The sequence below is a fragment of the Pygocentrus nattereri genome, chromosome 11 (assembly GCF_015220715.1).
Source record: "Pygocentrus nattereri isolate fPygNat1 chromosome 11, fPygNat1.pri, whole genome shotgun sequence".
Lineage (NCBI taxonomy): Eukaryota > Metazoa > Chordata > Actinopteri > Characiformes > Serrasalmidae > Pygocentrus > Pygocentrus nattereri.
Window position 1 is genome coordinate 34,558,586 of NC_051221.1, and position 15,715 is coordinate 34,574,300.

Below are 15,715 nucleotides of genomic sequence, written 5' to 3' on the forward strand. Positions count from 1 at the left end.
AGTAAGAAATAGAGGAGCTGCAAATTGTTGGCTATAAATATATATTTGTATCAGAATATTACTCTTTGGCTAAATGGTAAAACAATTAGAGTATCATTACATACACTGGGGAAGTGTGAAAGTATTAACTGGGGTTAGCACATTATATGTCACTGTTTAATCTTTATAGATAGATCTGACAGCAAGTGAAATCTCATGTTTTCTCTGATTTTAGGCACTTTATCGGTTGCTTAAGATAATGTTTCTTCTTTCTCCATCTGTTCCTTGTTCCTTGTCTTGTTATTCTATCTCTCCCTTCCTTTTCTCCCTTGTTTCTCTTTCCTTTTGTCTGGTTTTGCAGATAATTCATACAGAATCTTATAAAAATTAAATGTGGAGAAAAATCATAGACATCGTTAGGAAGACTGTCTAATGAAATGAATAAGCTCCAAGTAGCAGCTCTACTGCAGCATTAAGCTTAACTGTTCAAGATTGTCAAGCTCTAGTTCACACTGATATGAATTTCTAAGTAAACAAACTCTTCCCCATTCACAGCAGCCTTCCCCCCTCCTCCTCTCCCTGCTTTTTTTTTTCTCAAATTACACAGTCTGGACACTCTTAAAATTGAAGGACATCTGCTTCTGAATCCTTACTCTGCTACACTTACACTCCTGCAGCATTAGTTCATTTACTATAGAGGGTGGAATCTCTGACCAGTGATTGTTACATTACAATTCTTTAGAAATCAATGCAATGCATCATGAAATCTCAAATTTCACCATGATTTGATTCTTTGGTATGATTCACAATTATTTAAAAGAATGTTTGTTCTTACATGTTAAGATTAAGACTAAGTGACCCTAATTAGTCCCACAAAAGGGAAAATTTACCTCCACATTTAACCCATCCGTGCAGTGAAACACCATATATACACTAGTGAGCACACTTGCCCAGAGCGGTGGGCAGCCCTATCCACAGTGGCCACGGAGCAGTTGGGGGTTAGGTGTCTTGCTCAAGGGCACTTAATTCACGTACAGTCAGCTCTGGGGATCGGGAGTTAATTCCCTAACCTCGAGCCCACGATTGTTAGTAACTTAACAGAGAATTCTACCACTTTTTAAAAGATTCCATAAAGATGCACCCAAAGTGATTCAGATTTGGTTGGTTTAGATGGTTTAATATGAAATGTTCCCTCCATTCTAGAGTTTTTAAATGGTTCACTGTAGAGAAACATGTCAACACTGATACTGATTTCTTTGCAATGATGATGATGAACCAGGAGCCATGATGTCTACAACACATATACAGCCATTTTATTTACTATCCAAAACCACTCGTGAATCTATAACCCCAATTCCAATGAAGTTGGGACGTTGTGTAAAACATAAATAAAAACAGAATATGATGATTTACAAATCCTTTTCAACCTATATTCAATTGAATACACTACAAACACAAGATATTTAATGTTCAAACGGATAAACTTTGTTGTTTTTTGCAAATATTCACTCATTTTGAATTTGATGCCTGCAACACATTCCAAAGAGGTTGGGACAGGGACAACAAAAGACTGGGAAAGTTGAGGAATGCTCAAAAAACACCTGTTTGGAACATTCCACAGGTGAGCAGGTTAATTGGAAACAGGTGTCATGATTGGGTATAAAGGGAGCATCCCTGAAAGGCTCAGTCATTCACAAGCAAGGATGGGGCGAGGTTCACCACTTTGTGAACAACTGCATGAGCAAATAGTCCAACAGTTTAAGAACAACGTTTCTCAACATGCGATTGCAAGGAATTTAGGGATTTCATCATCTACAGTCCATAATATCATCAAAAGATTCAGAGAATCTGGAGAAATCTCTGCAAGTAAGTGACAAGGCAGAAAACCAACATTGAATGCCCGTGACCATCGATCCCTCAGGTGGCACTGCATTAAAAACCAACATCATTCTGTAACGGATATTCCCACATGAGCTCAGGAACACTTCAGAAAACCACTGTCAGTGAACACAGTTCATCGCTTCATCTACAAGTGCAAGTTAAAACTCTGCCATGCAAAGCAAAAGCCACATATCAACAACACCCAGAAACGCTGCCGGCGTGGGTATGGGTAACTTGCACATCTGTGAAGGCACCATTAATGCTGAAAGGTACATACAGGTTTTGGAGCAACATTTGCTGCCATCCAAGCAATGACTTTTTCAGGGATGTCCTGCTTATTTCAGCAAGACAATGCCAAGCCACATTCTGCACGTGTTACAACAGCGTGGCTTCGTAGTAAAAGAGTGCGGGTACTAGACTGGCCTGCCTGCAGTCCAGACCTGTCTCCCATTGAAAATGTGTGGAGCATTATGAAGCGCAAAATATGACAGTGGAGACCCCGGACTGTTGAGCAACTGAAGTTGTACATCAAGCAAGAATGGGAAAGAATTCCACCTTCAAAGCTTCAATAGTTAGTGTCCTCAGTTCCCAAATGCTTATTGAGTGTTGTTGAAAGGAAAGGTGATGTAACACAGTGGTAAACACACCCCTGTCCCAACTTCTTTGGAACGTGTTGCAGGCATCAAATTCAAAATGAGTGAATATTTACAAAAAATAATAGAAGTTTATCTGTTTGAACATTAAATATCTTGTCTTTGTAGTGTATTCAATTGAATATAGATTGAAAAGGATTTGCAAATCATCGTATTCTGTTTTTATTTATGTTTTCCACAATGTCCCAACTTCTTGGATTGGGGTTGTACAAGTGTCTTAAGTTGTTTTAGATAATGTGTAAAGTAGCAGTAAATCTGAAAAGTTTTCTCTGGAGACTCATTTGCCTTACAAAGTCCTGCATAAAACTAAAAATATTTAGTTTAGGCCAAAACCAAATCTTAAAAATATTGTAAAACAATGTCCCAGACATCAGGCAACATATTAATTAATGTAATTACTTTCTCGTAAGCGAGCTTCTAAATGCTTTAAGCTCTTCAGATGTTTGATTTCTATCACCACCACTGTAAACAACTTAGTTTAAAGAAGTTTCTCTAGAATTAAGTATTTCACACCAAACCACTCTGCACAACTTAACAACTGTAATTAAGCAGACATTTTACATTAATGGTTGTTGAGAGCAGATGTAGTAATATAGGAGAGTGTATTTGTTTTAGAGATGCCTCCTTTCATGTACAAGTTTTCCAAGAGCAGCTGAATGAAGTTTAATATTAAGGACTGAAAGTCTGGTTTTTATGTTACAGTGTTAGAGCTGAGAGAGCCAGCAGCAGCTTCACGCAAGGGAGACATAGTGCTCAGATTTCACCACCAGTGTCCTGAGCTTCTTCCCCCTTCTGCTGCTTCTGTCCTTCCGATCTGCTTTCACACCTACAGCACTGATTAATCGTAACATGCACATGTATGTGTGTGTGTCACAGTATTATTCTTCACCCTTTTTCTGTAACAGCTTCCAAATACTCACAAAGGCTTATTGTCATCCATTCACTTCACCGGCGGCAGCGTGCTTTGTGTGGACAGTGCAGACTGAAATCACCGTGGACTCAGCAAACATTTCTTTTTAAAAAGGAAAAAGATGTCTCCGGTTACACATATTTAATGTCTCCGGTTACACATATTTACTTTGAGAAGCAAAACAAAGGGAAGGAGACTAAAATTGAATTTCCTGACAAGGTGCTCCAGATTTCAGAGGCTGACTTCTTTGCATTGACCCAGAAATAATTGGAGAAAAGCCATTCGTTCAGGAAACAGCATGGAAAAAATGAAACCAACTAGAAACCACATATATGTCCAAAATACTTTCTTACTGTAATCAGAAAAGAACTGTCCAACCAATAGACAAAAGACCATCTGTGTTAATACCAGAGAATGTGTAAGGTGGGGAATTGCCACTCAGTGGTGTCTCAGTGATGTCAGTGGGTTTATCAAACACTAGAGGGCACTGCTGAGTGAGTCCAAAACGAATAAGGTCCTGTGAAGCTTTTGTGCACATGCTCTAATTTTCTGAACACACAACAGCATAAAACATTACAACACTGCTGTTATATTTTTGAATGCTTTTGAACTCTAGCAACTCTTTGACAGTGCTAGATCCTTAAAGACTGATTTGATACACTTTTTTTTAAGGATTCACAAACGTATTTATCTTGTATATAGCCTATGTGACTGGGAAGAGCTTAATGCTAACAGTAAATGAGCTACAGAAAGCACTGTGCAGCTGTAGGCTAATTACCTCTAATGTGCCTCTCTGCTGCACAGTCACACGGGCTTTATCAAGCCTCAGACATTTATAGGTAATGGTAATATTATACTTCATCATGAGAAGAGAGGGGTGTTATTTATAATGTGTCTGTGTCATTTCTTGCTGATCTTTGATATTTTGCCTAAATGACTCATTTTCTGGGGAGTCAGTGGGTGAAGTTAGGTCATTTTTTTGTATTCAAAGCCATGTGTCAAACAATACAGATATCCCTGTGTAATTACATGCTCATTAACATGCTCATTGCAATCATGTGCAATAATATGTACAGTTGGAGATGGATTTGTGATCCCCTCGTGCTTTGAATTACAATGTGAAATGTATGTAACCATGTGGTTGAGCAGCCACACTGTAAAACCTGATGAGTTAAGTCAACTCTAATGGTTTGAGGCAACCGATTGGCTTAAATGGTTTAAGTTAAATAACTCAAATCCTTTGACAATAAATAAATCTCTAAACTGAATATGAATGACATGTGCCTCTTGTTTTATACACTTATGTAAATGGAGTTATTTGAACTAACTTCATTGATTTTGTTGATTTTAAAATGAGTATTTTGGACTTATGTTATAGTTGTACTAACTCAATACAACTAAGAAATTGTAAATTTAATTCACTGCTAGGCTAAACTAGATCATCATTGTAACAAATTCATATTATACAACAAAAGAACAATAATGACATTGTTATCTGTTAATGTCTGTTTTGTTCAACTTCATTTTACTTTTCGCCATTTTGCCAAAAACTGACAACGTGGCCCAAAGTGCAAAAGTAGTTTCTGTGATATTTCACTACCACAGAACTACATTCAACAAGTGGAAACTTGGTAATTCAGGTTTCTCAATGCTGATTTGCATTCAGTACTGACCTCAAAGTCCAGAAAATAAGTATACACCCAAGGGAAGGCAGGCTAGAAAGAATGACAACACAGAAACAGCAGAGGAAACAAGGCAGAAAGACACGCCCAATGTGCAAATGTATGGTATCAAGAGCCAATAGGAACGAAGTGGGTTTTACTCAAGAAGGTTGTATTGACCAAACATTGATCAAGTGAAGCTGCAAAGTCTAAACTATATTGTAATAAGTTGATTCAACTTAAAGATCCTGTTTGCTTGTCTGAAATCATCCAAATAAAGTTATAAGAAACTCAGAAGAAGTCTGAATCATTTAAATGTAAACATTTATGCTGTCTACTGATACAGAACACCCAACAGCTCAGATGTTGAATCAACTGATGTTTTAGCTACAAAATTTTAGAACATGCTTATGCTGAGATGACCATCTATTCCTGACAGACATCAAGTCTATTTCATGTCCCTGGCATCCATCACTTTTAACACTTTTAACAGTTTGTTTCACTTTTAGCTAATTCTGAATACTAAAACCGGGACTAATGGAGTAAACAGTCAGTAATTATAAGGGTGCATACATACACTGCTCAAAAAAATAAAGGGACCACTCAAATAACACATCCTAGATCTGAATGAATGAAATATTCTCATGGAATACTTTGTTCTGTACAAAGTTGAATGTGTTGACAACAAAATCGCACAAAAATCATCAATGGAAGTCAAATTTATTCACCAATGGAGGCCTGGATTTGGAGTCACACACAAAATTAAAGTGGAAAAACACACTACAGGCTGATCCAACTTTGATGTGATGTCCTTAAAACAAGTCAACAAGCCTGTATGACCTCCCTACAATGCCTGGGCATGCTCCTGATGAGGTGGCAGATGGTCTCCTGAGGGATCTCCTCCCAGACCTGAACTAAAGCATCCGCCAACTCCTGGACAGTCTGTGGTGCAACGTGGCGTTGGTGGATGGAGCGAGACATGATGTCCCAGATGTGCTCAATCGGATTCAGGTCTGGGGAATGGGTGGGCCAGTCCATAGCTTCCATAGAATATAATACATTTAAATGAATTTATCTTAACTTAATAAAAAAGATCTTACTTTAAATGACTGAGTTATCATCTCAACAGGTCATTTTTGAGTTAGTTTGAAATCTTCATATTAAGCTACTCCAACCTTCTGTAGTATTTAAGTTGTGTTAACTTAATTCTTTCTTTAAGATGTGCAGCTAGGTTTTACAGTGCTGTTAAAGGGTTAAAACCTACTCCTAACCCTCACTCTGGCCCTAAACATAACATGGTTGAGACTGAACTTGACAGTTTGTTAACAATGTACACATCTGGAGATAATCTAGAGGGGGCACAGTGCTTTCTGTGCTTTTCAAAGTTCCTTGTTTAGGGTAATCATTAGCATAATAAAGATAGAGATTGAAAACCACTGGAACATTCTCTTATGCTCTTCTGACTACAACATTACCATCACTTTGTAGCAGGCTGTATCGCATACAGCTGCATACAGCTGCATACAGCTGCATACTCTTAAGTTTAGGCTCTGCGTGTGTGTGTAAATGTCTATGTAATTGCTTCTGTGACTCTGTTTACATTTTTGTGTACCTCATACAGCTTCTTCTCCACATAAACTTGCCATTTCTAAATGACAAACAACATACCACTGATCATTGCTGAATGCGCCAGAAGCCTTGAGTACTACAAGGAGGTCTGGTAACTGTTAAGTTTCAAGTTGGAATTGACTGTAATGTTATTTGGTTGATTGTAACGGCTCCAACTGTACAGATTTTCTGATAGCTTTAGCACTCAGTCAGCCAGAGGTCCATGTTAATATGTTTTTTATGGATTTTAAAGAGAGTGAATTTGACTCTGGCCTTTTCGAGCCATGGCAGATCCATTCAATTGACACAATAAAAGTGATTTGGTAGATTTGTTTAAGGTTGTCAAGTGAAATGCACTATCGGGTCCATTCTCTGCATGCTATCAAGAAAGGTCAGCTCTGGCCAGGACATCCTACTGTCCTCATTTGATGCCCAATTCTACGACTAAACATCATTGTGTTTTCAATCCACTGCCTGACATGTGCAGAAAAAATACAACTGACGTCTTCCATGAATGAGAGTCATGGGCTGTAATATTCCAGGTGATATTACGTAAGAATACTGATCATACATTCTACCTGGAGAATCACACATGTTCAGCCTGTTGATTATGTTTGACTTGAGTTTGCTATCTTTCCACTTGTGCATGTGTGGGTTATGTGTTAACTGCATTATATTAAGATTAAGATTAAGTTTAAGATTAAGTTATACTTTTTTGATCCCACAACCGGGGAAATTCCACCTCCGCATTTAACCCATCCGTGAAGTGAAACACCACATACACCCTAGTGAAAACACACACACTAGGGGGCAGTGAGCACACTTGCCCGGAGCGGTGGGCAGCCCCATGGCACCCGGGGAGCAATTGGGGGTTAGGTGTCTTGCTCAAGGACACCTCAGTCATGGACTTCAGCCCTGGGGATGGAACCGGCAACCTTCCGGTCACAGGGCCCTAACCTCCAGCCCACGACTGCCCCAAATATAATATATATATATATATATATATATATATATATATATATATATATATATTGTTATGACCTGGTCTAGGTCAGGCAGTAACAATATGAAAGAGTGAGATGTGGCGATGTGAGTGAGTGATGAAACACCAAATGCAACTATTAAGTTCAAGACTGTATTATGTAACTAAGATGAAAACAACAGTAGATTTACACACCGCCAACAACCTCAGGAATGGCCCAGGCCAAAACAAGCAAACAAACCCACACTAACTTTACAACACAAACTACCTTCCCTACATACAAACAAAAAGAAATAAAAGACAGTGTCCTAACCTTCCTCCCTCACTAACCAAACACACAGACAAACTCATTCCCAAACAAAATGGCAACCACTCCCTACAGCCGGTTCACAGACTATTTACAAACATACAAGAGATATACAGTATTTAGGGTCAGGCTAAATCATAGTCAAAACAAGCAGGATCAGTAACAAGCAGAACTGGGAATGGTAACAGAATATACATAAAAGCAAGTGACACAATGATGAAGTCTCCTGGAGTCTCAGCCATCTTGGGCCTCTTTAAGCAGGTGGGGGGAGATGAAACCATGGAATGGATCAGCAGCAGGGTCCGGTAACAGCAAGGGGGAAGTTATGGGATGGAATCTGGAATGAGTGCAGAAAAAACACAAACCACGCGACAACACAAGGCATTACACTCCCCCCCATAAGTGTGAACCCATTCACACAACAAACAAAACCTTAGCATCTAGAAGAAGTGTCAGCAACAATATTGTCAGTCCCCTTTTTGTGAATGATAGTGAGATTAAAACCTTGGAGTATTAGAGACCAGCGCATCAGACGATGATTGGTGTTAGACATGCACTGTAGAAATACTAGGGGGTTATGATCTGTATAAACTATAAGAGGAGTCGAACTACTATCAAGGTAAACCTCAAAGTGTTGCAGTGCAAGGAGGAGCGCAAGGGCTTGCTTCTCGATAGTACTGTAGGCTGATGCTTAACAAATTTCCTTGAAAAGTAGCAAAGGGGATGATTAATTCCAAGGGCATCTTCTTGTAGGAGGACTGCACCAGCCCCGGTACCACTGGCATATACTTCCAATTTAAATGGCTTATCAAAGTCAGGTATGGCTAGAACAGGGGAGCTACTTAACAAAGCTTTCACAGAATCAAACACAGACTGGCATGCAGGGGACCAAACAAAAGGATGGATTTTACAAAGGAAATTGGTGAGTGGCAAAACAAGGTCAGAAAAATTCTTGCAAAAGCAACGATAGTAACCAGCCATTTTATGCTGTGGCATTTTATAAACCAAAAGGCATTACGGTATACTGCAAGATTGTATCTGGGGTAGCAAATGCAGAGATGTCAGAGGCACGAGAGGTTAGAGGAACCTGCCAGTAGCCTTTCAGTAGGTCTAATTTGGTCACAAACTTGGCAGAGCCAACTCGATCAACTACATTCTTCCATTCGTGGTAGAAGAAAAGAATCTGGGACTGTAATGTCATTTACTTTTCTGTAATCAGTGCAAAACCTGTTTGTTGTGTCAGGTTTCGGGACCAGAAGGCAAGGGGAACACCATGGGCTGTTACTGGGAACTGTAAATCCATTTTCCAGTAAGTACTCAGTTTCTTGCTGTAAGAGTGACCGTTTATGTGGGCTAATGCAGTATGGGTGCTGCCTAATGGGTGAATGTCCGTTGACATCAATATCGTGCTGAAGGAAAGAAGTTTGAGATGAAATGTCTGAAAACAGAGAGGGAAATTTATCAAATAGGGATTTTAGGTCAGACTATGCAGCTAATGGTAAATCGGACAGCTTCCCTTTGACACATTGTATTTTGAGGGAGTTAGAATGGCAAGCACAAGGGAGACAGTTTCTGCCCAAGTGGAGGTTATCAGTTTCAGGTGCATATTCACTAACTGAAGCTGCTGCTAGTGAAACAGATAAATGGGAAGGAGGCAGGGGAGAACTAGGGGTATTTACATTTACATCAGTACAACAAGTCACATAGAGCTTTAAACATGTTCACATGGGTCATGCGAAACTTATGGTGATGGTCAGGCGTTGCAAGAACATAATTAGTGCTCAATAGCTTCTTGGTTATTTTATAAGGACCGCAGAAGTGCGTCTGTAAGGCAGAGCCAGTAATAGGTAGGAGAGCAAGGACATGATCACCAACATTAAATGTTTAGTTAGTGGCTTTACGATCATAGCGGTTTTTCATTGCCACCTGAGAGGAATACAGATTCTGTTTTGCTAATTGTCGAGCTAATTGCAGATGCTCACAAAGCTTAGAAACAAAGCCAAGCACTTTATCACCAGAAGCCGAAGGAGGAGACAACCACTGTTCATAAAGTACCCTAAGAGGGCCACGGACTGAGCAACCAAAAATCAATCGTCACGAATAGCAAACAAAAGTAGAGGCACTCCCTCATCCCAGTTTTTGCCAGTCTCAAAGCAGTAGGTTCTCAACATGTTTTTAAATATTTGATGAAAACGCTCAAGTGCGCCTTGTGACTGAGGATGGTACGGATTTGACACATTGTGTTTAATGTTGAGTTCACTGACTACCTGAGAAAACAGCTTAGACATGGATTTCAATCCTTGATCCGACGGTATGCATTTAGGCAGACCAAATGTAGTGCAAAACTTAATCAAAGCCCTGATTACTGATTTTGATTTAAAGGAATGCAAAGGAATGTCTTCAGGAAATCAATTAACAGTCTTTCAAATGGTTTTCCTACTGCAGGTATGGGGCACAGAGGCACAGGGGGGAATAGACTGGTTTGGTTTTCCAACAATCTGACAGGTATTACAGGAATGATAATAACGAACAACATCAGACTTGATGGAAGGCCAAAAGAAGTGCTCCAAAATACGCTGTACTGTTTTTCTGATACCTAGATGACCAGAAAGGGGATGGTCATGGGCCAAGGACAAAACTAGCGCTCTATAAGGAGCAGGAACCACTATCTGGTGCACCTCATCACATTGACCAACTCAACTTACAGGAGACCATGAACTCGTTAACACCCCACTTTCAATAACGTAACCAGTTGGCTTTTCAGACTTGTTTTTCTCTCTGATTAGACTAAAACAATGCTCAAGTGATGGATCAGCTTGCTGAGCAGTAATTAAAGCAGACCTAGTAGCCTGGCAAACTCAACAAAGGTCTGGCTGGGGGTTTTTGTCAAGGATCTAGGCTTTGGGCACCAGTTCGTAAGACCTCAGAATTGTCGCTTTCACTGCATCATAATCCAACCTCTGCTTCAACGAGAGAGAAAAACACAGTTCCTGAGCTTTCCCAACCAACCGTTTAGTTTGAAAAGGTGTGCGGCTATATATATATATACACACACACACACACACACACACACACACACACAAACAAATGTATACTTTATTTTGCTGAAAATATTTGTGGTTAGTAAAATATATTGCATAACACAGATTGAGCTGACTGAACAAGTTCATTTTTATTGTGTACGTCAAACTGAAAACATTTAAGAGTGGTTGTATCATGTTGTATCAAGTGACTTTTTATAAGAAATAGCCAATTGCATGTTCATAACTGATCACTAAACTGTTTATTTAGCAATAAAAATAAGAAATGACTTGTCTCACCCAGACTTGTATGGTCAGGTTTAGCCAAGACCAGGTGCTTCCTCTTGAAGGTGGGTGTGTTCTGAAAATGGGATGCATGTATAAAAGTTTATATTGCGGTGTCATAAGAAGATGTACACTCACTCTCAAAACTACTACTTCTACTACTTTTGGATATGATACGTTTGGAAAAAACTTTTTTGTTCTGAATTGTTTTTTTTTCATAATGTTCTCAAAACTAGGTTCTGTAAAAAATACCAGAATTTCTTTCTCTACTACTTTAATTTTAGTGTTTTGTATCTGCTTCAGCTGTGTCTAAAAAGTGGTACAAATAATAGATGTTACTCAAATCCATACTGCACCTACTTTACAGCTTACCTGTAATGTCATAAAACAGGACCACTGAATGTGCAGGTCAGCAGCAGCCGCAGAGAAAGCCAGCAAAATGGACAAGGTTCTGATAAGACATGGTCATCACCAGGGGTCATGGTGAACAGGTAACAGGTGGTAATAGAGAAAGGGGTGCCCAGTGGCACTTACTGTCTACAAAGGGGGCCTTAGACTAAAGTAAGCAAAGAACCTCCATATGAAGTACAGACTCTATATCAATTAGTTGAGAAAGTTAGGTTAGATGGTTTTCTAGCCAACAAAGCTGGTGCTGCCAAGAAAATACTCATGAGAAATAGATCATACAAGGTTCAAATGTTTATTGAAAGGCCTAAAAGACCGTCTTCATGCTTTCAAGAAAAAAAAAAACTAGGAAAACATGTGGGCGACAGTCTTTCTGGGACCATTTCGATATAAGGATTCTGATCCAAATCAGGCCTCAACCGTTTTATTGAATCATATACAGTGACACATAAAAAGGCATAAACTGATCTCAGATGTTCATTCATGCTCTGAGTAGTTTGATTAATATGCGCCCTGTTTCTTTGAAACTTTATTTGTACAGTGTACAACAGAGATGTTGCTTCATGCAAGTCTGAGTTGAATCTTGAATCTCTGGCAAATGCAAGTCTGAGAGAACTTTTTTAGTCTTATTATTAGCTGCAGGCATTGCATTGTACAAAAAGTAAATCGTACTGAAGTATTTTGTGATAGTAGTGCAGATAGTTACATGCAGTAAGCGCAGTGTTTGTTGTAAAGAGGCAAAGCAGCTTAAAATGGTGGGCTAATCTATAGTTTGTATATCAAGTATAGCTAATCCAGAAACTTTAGTGCGCTTTAAAGGATTGCCTATAAAGGACTAAAACGCCAGCTAGATTAGCTCACAGCTTCAGCTAAATGAACTACTATGCTAGCTAGCATAATTGCTATCCAGACTACATGCTAGCCAGCTTTTTCAAGCTGTTTTGCCTCTTTTCTTGAAGCACCTCATTTACTTCATGTAGAGCTTCATTCTATCTGTCAGACTGAAGGTTTTCTACAACGAAACACTATCATTTGGAGAGATATCACACCTGATGTCTCTAACCTGTAGGCAAATGGCATTGCAGTAATGACTGTGAATGCAGCGAAAAAGACAGTGAAGGTGGCACAAGTAAGGTTTTATTCAATTATTCCTTTTTATCAGGATGAAATTTCACAAATCGTTAGTCTAAGCTGGATCATAGGTCAGTCAGTATTGCAACTTGAGTGTGACTCAAGTCCCCTTCTCTGGTGTACAACACATCACTGTTTCACTTCTTTGGCTACGGATTTACTCAGGATCTCCTACTGTGTTCGGAAGACCCCATGCCTGTGGACAGTGACAGCGGAGGCTGTTGGAGATGACGTATCGAGAATGTGAGATACAGCAGCAGCGTTTGCAGTGAACTGGTGGTGACAGGGGTCACCCAGCTGGTTTAGTCATTAGAGCGCAGACATGACACTATCTGCAATCCCAAACCACACATCTGCAGATGCAGCAAGTCAGCCAGACGTGCATCCAGAGCAGATAGCATATGGGTTATGTTTTGCTGCTGTGTCATAGGAATTAGCCAAGCATTCCCCAGTAATGGCTGGTTTACTAAAGAGCCATTCTTCTTTAATGTAAATGATCTGCAATTCAATATACTCTGACCAATTATGGGTATTTAAATGTTTTAAGGCCTGCTAAAGTGGCGTATATATTACTGGAAGTTTCTAGAGTGATACCAGTCAAAAACAGTGGGAAATTCATCCGGCCATTTAAGTGAAGTGCTTCTTGATGCTGTATTACAGGACAAAGTCAAAACCAAATGTCTATATTTGCTTTATTCCTCACATTTTGAGGTGCTTAATCTGTTTCCACTCTAGAGCCTGAGAAGCCTTGACTAAATGCTAATCCTCTTTATACTGAGCAGTAATGATCCCTCCCTTCTCTCTCTCTCTCTCTCTCTCTCTCTCTCTCTCTCTCTCTCTCTCTCTCTCTCTCTCTCTCTCTCTCTTGCTTTGTGGCAAATGCAGTAATTCTCTAAAGCAGGCCTGCTGGCTGTAGAGTCCAGGGAGAGCGATCAGAATCCCTCTGCAGGTATTACGCACTCCTCCGGTGAGCAGAGGAAGAGTGTGGGAAGGAGAAATTGACATATTGGATTAGTCCTTTCTCTCTGTGTATATGTGTGTGTTTTTGAACCTCCTACTCAAAAGAAATAGTGAACGGTGCCAATGCAGCCCAAAGAACGAGTGCATCCCACCTACAATTTGCCTTTGTGTGGCTCTAGACAGTATGTTATTAAAATAAAAAAGAGGCTGCCACTTCACTGAACTTGCTTCATGGTTATGCTGCACAGCAGCACAAGAAAAGCTGAAAGTCCACATTGTTATTTTATTTTATTTTATTCTTTTTTTTGTATGTTGGTCTAATTCTGCCATCTCAAAGGGATGTCTTAATTGGAGAAAGGGAGTTGTGAGGTGACTCGCTGAAGCTGTCAGGAGAAACAAGCAATCACCACAAAGATCTAAACACAAGCTTCACAGGAGAAGAGGAAAGGCACGTCAGTCATGCTCCGCCTGCAGCTCGACCTGTGAAGGGAAAACAGTGTGAGATTGAGACAGAAAAACATACAAACGCACTGTTCTGGGGCTGTGAGTGTGATGCAAAATCTGAGCATAAAGGGGCAGACCAAGTCAACAATCATCCATCGCTGTCAAAGCCTCATAAATCCACTTTTATTTTAACACCATCTGAAAATACCAATGGCCCTTTGACTCACATTAAAAGATAAGAATGTTTTTTCCCTCCTGTTTGAATGCAACACATCTTTAACTGAGTGTATTTAGAACTATACATACTATTGATATTTGTAATGAATGTCTACATGCCATTCTTGTATATCTGATCTATAATGCAATGATAAATGTTACTGATACTCATTTATATACACTCACCAAGCACTATCAGTAGCATGTCTGTTTTATCAGCTCCACTTACCATATAGTTGCAGTTCGCAGTTCTACAATTACAGACTGTAGTCCATCTGTTTCTCTGCATACTTTGTTGCACCCTTTTACCCTGTTCTTCAAAGGTAAGAAACCCCACAGGACCACCACAGAGCAGGTATTGGATGGTGGATCATTTTTAGCACTGCAGTGACACTGACATGCTGGTGCCATGTTAGTGTGTGTTGTGCTGGTACAAGGTGCTGGAGTCGCCCACTCACTGTCACTAACAGACACTCCTATCTTGTCAAAGACAGTAGCTCGTTTATTGCTGCACAGTTTGTGTTGGTCATCCTTCTAGTCCTTCATCAGTGGTCACAGGACGCTACCCACAGGACGCTGTTGGCTGGATATTTTTGGTTGATGGTTTATTTTCAGTCCAGCAGTGACACTGAGGTATTTAAAAACTCCTGCAGCAACACACACTAACACACCACCACGTCACTGTCACTGCAGTGCTGAGAATGATCCACCACCCAAATAATACCTGCTCTGTGAGGGTCCTTGGGGGTGTCCTGACCCTTGAAAAACAGGGTGAAAGGCGACTGGCAAATTATGCAGAGAAACAGATGGACTGCATTCTGTACCTGTAGAACTAAGTGGAGCTACAAGGAGGTGTTCCTCTAAGTGCTTGGTGGACTAAACATATGTATTGTCTAATTATTTTTGGTATTTCTTTTGACACCATCACTTCCTCGTATATCTGCAGTTGAAAGACTCTGAAGTGATGGGACAAAATGCACTCAAAAAGATGAAATGACTTAAAAATGTTTTGTCAAATTGTTCTACACAACTGTGTTAACAGCTTCCAAGTTATTTGATTGAGTAATGCGCGCTCTTTGAAGTGAGTGATTTAAGAAATTGCTAATTAACTGGACTGCCAAACTAAATATGGTTATATTCAGTTACAAAAGGTATAGAGCTAATTTATGGATTTAGGTTAGTTAGATCTATGCAGTAACTATGTAGTTAGTTACTATATTCCCAAGCCAAGGACCAGAGGTGCGTAATAACTAGTTACAAAATATTAAAAATT